This window comes from Triticum aestivum, chromosome 5B, assembly GCF_018294505.1.
Source record: "Triticum aestivum cultivar Chinese Spring chromosome 5B, IWGSC CS RefSeq v2.1, whole genome shotgun sequence".
NCBI lineage: Eukaryota > Viridiplantae > Streptophyta > Magnoliopsida > Poales > Poaceae > Triticum > Triticum aestivum.
The window spans coordinates 218,681,566-218,688,615 of NC_057807.1; the positions used below are offsets into that span (position 1 = coordinate 218,681,566).

Genomic DNA, 7,050 nt, shown 5'->3' on the forward strand with positions numbered 1-7,050 from the left:
CTCATTTGTGATATAGAGCCTCGCTCATCCATCCAGATCTCCTTCTCGTGAGAGACCGCGGCCTCTTCGGAGAAGATCCACCTGGATTCAAGACCCCTTTACGGGAAGATCCCTCGTGGATTCAAGACCTCCTCTCGAAGATGAGCTACCTCCACTTGTATCTTCCTTTGTTGGATTTGGACCGTGTATCTCTTTATGTTTCTTGGATCTAGCACATGTGTGACTTTGTTCTTGTTGGTTGAGTTTTCTCTCGTGTTCTCTCGTTCCCCTCCTCGTGTTCTTCGTGTTCCTTGTAGGGATCCGCTCCAAACGTGAAAGATTGGCCTCTAGGGTTCTACCCTACATCACTATCCCATGGGGTACCCTGACAAAATGAGCAATCCAAATGAGGAATAACATACTTGAAGCATGCACTTATGTGAATCATCATGGATAGCCTATCATCAAAACAAAATTCTTCCACCAGAACCACCGTCAGTCAAAGATGAGGATATTATATAAGGTTATACCCCTTCATGTTGGGCACGCCAAGCGATAATCAAATATTTGGAATGGATCTGATACTCAAGACAGTGGAGCCAGTCATGATGATTCAGAAATTCCTGCGATAAGTCAGAATCTGTCAGGAAAATGGTTATGCCTCAACTCACTGTTTGGAACCCGAAGGACCTGCATTCAGTGGAGAAACTCAATGCAAGGAGTCAGAGCTTGGGTTTTCATCAGAAAAAAAACTGATCACCACTTCATGGAAGGTTGTCAGTACGGACACAGCAATCGGAAATCACTCTTGGATTTGTGAGAGATGCATACATCTCAGTCAGGATAATCTATCACACTCAGCTAAGTCAGAAGATACGAAAATAATTGGAGCCAATATAAGCGTGAACATGTGAGGTAAGATTTGTCAGAATGTGGATACAGTGAAGCAAACCACCCCAGAGCCAGTCAGGTAAGTCCGATGAAGAAGTCAGTGGGAACAATCAATAAAGGAAAAAGGATACCCGAGATGGAAACGGTTTCCTTAAAGTCAGTATATTCATACATGTTCCCTGAGCAACCAAATCTCGAGGACGAGATTTCCTTAAGGGGGGAAGGTTTGTCACAGCCTGATTTTTGGCCCTTTCTTTTTCTGTTGATTTTATGAGTATTTTGTTTGAATTTTCTTTTTTCGTGGCTATGTGATCTGGAAACTGAAGAAGATGACCTCTTCTTTCTTTCCAGAGTGGCTTGTCATCCCCAAATCCATCCCTAGACATTGCCATTTTCATCCGAGACCAAATCCCAATATTCTTTTGCTGGGAATGTTCCTTTTCTATTTAAGGAATAACCCTAGTTGCCCTAGGTTGTGAAGCAACCTATATTTCCATCACTCATAAAACTCTCAAATAATTCTCATAAATTTTTTGGGTCATACCTTCATCAAATATGGCAAAACTTTTCATTTCCATGTTCAAAAATATTTCACCAATATTCCTTTTCTTGTTCTGCCCTAAATGGCACATTGTGAAGCAAGTGCTATTTATCTTTGCCCAATTGACTCCAAAGCTTTTGGACATCTTTTCATGTCCATATCATTGCCACATGCCAAAATTCAACTTCATTTGCCTAGTAAATATTTATCAATGATTTTCCAAAGTTTCTGTCCAGAAAGAAACTTTGTGGAGGGGGTACAAGCTAGGCATATCCGAATGAGTTGAAATTTATGCATGATCTTAATATCATCATATCATAGCTCTCCACCAAATTTGAGCTCATGTCATGCCTCCATGAGAGCTTATCTTCAAATCATTGATTCCGTCCAAATTTTCAGTTTGTGAAGCAAGTATATTTCATCTTGCTCCATTATGGTTGAAACTTTTCCTAGGCCTTCTCTTATCCATATAACATATCTCCACCAAATTTGGGCATATTTCATCACGCCGATATTCCTCTAGAATTTTTGCAAGTTTCTGTCCAAAGGAGATGTTTGTGAAGCAAGTACCATTATGGTTTATCCAATTATTATGAATTTTCTACAGCATCTTCACTCTGCCTTGCCCAATCTCAGCTCAAGTGGCCACTCCTAGTGAGTTCTTGTTCATCATTTCTAAATCTGGTCAGTTGGGTACTTTCTACAGCAACTACTAGTTAAACCCCTCCTATTGAGCTGAAACCTTGCTATCTTAGTCACCTTAGTGAGTTATCAAAGCCAGTCAAAGGTCAGCCTTATTCTCCAAGCGTGTGAGCCACAACAAACTACAAACACCTCGCTGTTCACTTGTATTTTTGCTCTCCGTGACCATGCCAGTGACTAAAATGCTTGGTTTCTTCCTCCTTGGCATTCTCCTCTGCTCAACTTGTCTCTTTGACATAAATTGGCCGACCAGCGTGCACTGTGTGCACTAGTGCATGCGGTGACCATCGCTCTGGCATGCCATGGTCGTGAGCTACATGGTTTCTTTCTCGGGCCTCTCCCCCTCTCGTCGTTCTCGCGCAACCAGCCATGTCCAACAGCTCGCCCGTGTCGTCCTCATCCCCTGGACTCATCTCCCTCTCCCGAAGCCTCCTTGTTAGCGCTCGTCATCGCTCGCCCACGGGAGCACTATGGCCGACAATGCATTAATGGCGCCAATCCTCTTCCTTTGCCCCCCTTGGCTCCTGCTGCCCCGTGACCTTCTGTAGCTCGTCCGCTCCCCCCTTGTCGTGTTCCCGCGCCCTACCATGACTGCTGCTTGTGGCCAGAGCTTTGGCCGAGCTCTCACGACGGCAACCGGCTCAACCACCTCGCCCCGCCTATATATAGCCCACCCCGACCCTCTCCAAGCTCACCAGCCTCCTCACCACTCTCCCAGAGACCCGCCCGACCACTCCATCGAGTTCCCCTCCATTGCCGCCACGATCGCCGATCGGCCATGCCTAAATTCCGGCAAGCCAGTGCCCCTCCCTCTATTCTTTCACCACAAGAGGCCTCCCTGCTCCATCGCAAGCCTCCCCCGCCCCTCCTTTGGCCGCTGGAGCCGCCGTGGCCGCGTGCCCAAGTTCGCCTGAAGCCTCACCCGCCGGCTTTGGAGCTGCTCTTGCCCCGGTCCTCCCCAACGCCCAAGATGCCTCTGGACGGGTGCGGCACTCCTCCATGACCCCGACGGTGGCTCGCCTTGACAAGAGACGGCCGGAGCCGCCGGGGTCTTGCCATCTGCGCTCGGCGAGAGCCGCCTCCGTCGTCGTGTTCCACCCTCCCCGCGCCTGTCCGAAACCCTCTCTGGATGCGGTACTCGCCGGTGTGCCCTCCTGACCCCTCGCCGACCAGAGTAGCTTGCCGGAGCAGCTGCTTCCGTCGCCGGCCGATCGCCCCTGTCCTCCTCTGTTCTTCGCGTCGGGAGGAGGAACAAGGAGCGAGAGGAGAGAGAGAGATCCCGTGGACCCCATGTGTAAGCCTCTTAGCCGCCTGGCCCCGCCTTGTCATGCTGGATAAGAGGAGGCGTATTCTTCAGAATGCATCTTCTCAGCTGGAAAGCACACTTTCATTTTGTTTTAGCTTACAATGTTTCTACTCTGTTCTAAAGGCGTAATTTTGAAAATACGCTTATCTTTTTCAGCTCAGTCGGCTGAAGTGGTTATATTGTGAACCTTCACTGTTTAGCCCCTTTTCTGCCTAAAAAGTGAACGGCCACAACTTTTTACTCGCAACTCCGGTTGAGGTGATTCCAACTCCCACGTCCTCGTCTCGTCGAGCCTGTTCTATTCCTATCATTTTCACTATGGGTTGACATACAACAAATGACCATTTTGCCCTTTCCCTTAATCAGCCCCCTCCGGGAGAGAAACATTTCCGTCGATTCGTTCTGCGAGCTTTCCGCACTTCTCCCCGGTGCATTCTTGATCCCCAGGGAAGCCACAACCACCATTTGCATGATAGCCATGCAGTAGCATTGGTTTTCAACTTGAATCTTTAATAACTGTCTATTTATTTTGCTACTGCTATCGTTATTTCGGTTATGCTTATGTATCTGTGGTTACCATCATGCTCACTCTGTTATCATGTTCTACCTGCTAGTATTTCTTTCATATGTTCATACTTGCTAGTAGTACATGTTGGCTTGGTCATGTTCTTCGGTGCATGACTATTGTCGGTTACCGAGTATCGTTGAAATGCGTGTTTCTTTGTTGTTAGTTGGTTAAGTGCCTACTTGGTATTGTTCTTGATGTGTTCTCGCATGGTATTCATGTTGATGTTAGTGGTCATGTTATGCTATGAGTAGTGTTATACTTGTGATATTCATGCTCGTCATTATGCCATGCTCATGTGGATACGATCTGTGGTTGTTCATCTAGTTAATAGTTATGATGCACCCCATGCTTATGATGATATCATGTTCATGCTTTATAATTGCATCATGTTATTTTATTATGGCTAAGCTCATTTCAATCAAGTTTTAACCGGACTTAAATGAACTTGAACAACTGTTGGCTGAGTCATGTTGCCACCATATTGATGTGGAGCATCCTACGGTCATCCCCATGGACCTACCATCATCTCACCAAGCACCAAGAGGACCCATGACAGGAGCACGAGCTAGAGCTCTCGAGACCAAGGTGACTTCTCTCCTTAGTGGTATCTCATATGATCCTCTCGAGACATGGCTACTACCTAAGTCTGGAATGTTGTGCATGATTAGGTACCAAGAGGACCCTCCCAAAGATGCACATGAAGATGGTCAAGCCACCAAGTCCACGGAAGAAGAGACCCAACGGAAGAAGGCAACGACAGCTTCCAGGCACCGGACATCCGGCCATGGCCCCGGACATCCGGCCCCTAGAGATCTACCCCTTAGCCATGGGTCTGCAGCAGAAGCTACAGGGCCCAGACATTCGGCCCTCCACACCAAACATTCGGCCTCCAGCCCGGACATGCGGACACGCCATCCAGGGAGCACAGAAGGCTGCCCCGACGGCCCGGACATCCGGCCATCACCCCAGACATCCGGCTCCTCCCGAATCCCCAGACATCCAGCCCCTCCGCCCGGACATCTGGCCCCGTCTATCCAGAGAGCAGCAAGGCTGACTCCACTAGCCCGGACATCCGGCCCGACAGCCCGGACATCCGGCCCCTCGCGAGCGCCCGGACATCTGGCCCCACGCGAGCGCCCGGACATCCGGCCTGACGCCCGGACATCTGGTCCCCTCCTGCGTACGTGCAGCGCCTCCGGGCCGAGGCCCATGTATCCCTTTGCCCCTTAGACTATATATACGTCCTCTCCACCTACGTTTTAGAGTTAGCATTGGTTAGCTCATTTGAGATAGAGCATTGCTCATCCGTACGGATCTACTCCTCGTGAGGGACCGCACCTCTTCGGAGAAGATCCCTGATACATCCATTTTGCATCATGCTTTTATATCAATATTTATTGCATTATGGGCTGTTATTTCACGTTATGTTACAATACTTATGGCTATTCTCTATTATTTTACAAGGTTTACATGAAGAGGGAGAATGTCGGCTACTGGAATTCTGGGCTGGAAAAGGAGAAAATATTGAAGGACTATTCTGCGCAACTCCAAAAGTCCTGAAACTCCACGGAATGTCTTAAAATAAATAAAGAAAAATCATCGCCAAAGATGAAGGCCAGGGGGCCCACACCCTGCTCACGAGGGTGGGGGACGCGCCCTCCCCCCTGGGCGCGCCCCCCTACCTCGTGGGCCCCCTGGTGGCTCTCCGACGCCCATCTTCTCCTATATGAAGTCTTTCGATGAGAAAAAAATAGAAGGCAACCTTTCGGGACGAGACTCCGCCGCCACGAGGCGGAACCTTGGCGGAACCAATCTAGGGCTCCGGCAGAGCTGTTCTGCCGGGGACACTTCCCTCTGGGAGGGGGAAATCATCACCATCGTCATCACCGACGCTCCTATCATCGGGAGAGGGAAATATCCATCAACATCTTCACCAGCACCATCTCATCTCCAAACCCTAGTTCATCTCTTGTATCCAATTCTTGTCTCCAAGTCCGGGATTGGTGCTAGTAGGTTGCTAGTAGTGTTGATTACTCCTTGTTGTTGATGCTAGTTGGTTTATTTGGTGGAATATCATATGTTCAGATCCTTTATGCACATTATTACCCCTCTGATTATGAACATGAATATGCTTTGTGAGTAGTTACGTTTGTTCCTGAGGACAAGGGAGAAGTCTTGCTATTAGTAGTCATGTGAATTTGGTATTCGTTCGATATTTTGATAAGATGTATGTTGTCTAACCTCTAGTGGTGTTATGTGAACGTCGACTACATAACACTTCACCATTATTTGGGCCTAGAGGAAGGCATTGGGAAGTAATAAGTAGATGATGGGTTGCTAGAGTGACAGAAGCTTAAACCCTACTTTATGCGTTGCTTCGTAAGGGGCTAATTTGGATCCATATGTTTCATGCTATGGTTAGGTTTACCTTAATACTTTTGTTGTAATTGCGGATGCTTGCAATAGAGGTTAATCATAAGTGGGATGCTTGTCCAAGTAAGGGCAGTACCCAAGCACCGGTCCACCCACATATCAAATTATCAAAGTACCGAACGCGAATCATATGAGCGTGATGAAAACTAGCTTGACGATATTCCCATGTGTCCTCGGGAGCGCTTTTCCTATTATAAGAGTTTTTCCAGGCTTATCCTTTGCTACAAAAAGGATTGGGCCACCTCTCTGCACTTTATTTACTTTTGTTACTTGTTGCTCGTTACAATTTACCTTATCACAAAACTATCTGTTACCACTTATTTCAGTACTTGCAGAGAATACCTTGCTGAAAACCGCTTATCATTTCCTTCTGCTCCTCGTTGGGTTCGACACTCTTACTTATCGAAAGGACTACAATAGATCCGCTATACTTGTGGGTCATCAAGACTCTTTTCTGGCGCCCTTGTCGGGGAGTAAAGCGCCTTTTGTAGGTGGAATTTGGTAAGGAAAAATTTATTTAGTGTGCTGAAATTTTCTGTCACTTATTACTATGGAAAGTAATTGTCTGAGGGGCTTGTTCGGGGTATCTTCACCCCGTCAAGTTGATCCAAGAGTTGCTCCTCAACCTAC

General features: G+C 47.5%; 1 long non-coding RNA gene across 1 annotated transcript; it reads left to right on the top strand.

Annotated features, from left to right (window-relative positions):
* Positions 1–2,167: 2,167 nt before the first annotated feature.
* Positions 2,168–5,407, top strand: LOC123111074 (uncharacterized). The gene is made up of 3 exons (XR_006454073.1): positions 2,168–3,407; positions 3,576–3,677; positions 3,786–5,407. It is a non-coding gene; the product is annotated as an uncharacterized lncRNA (long non-coding RNA).
* The last annotated feature ends 1,643 nt before the right edge of the window (positions 5,408–7,050 follow it).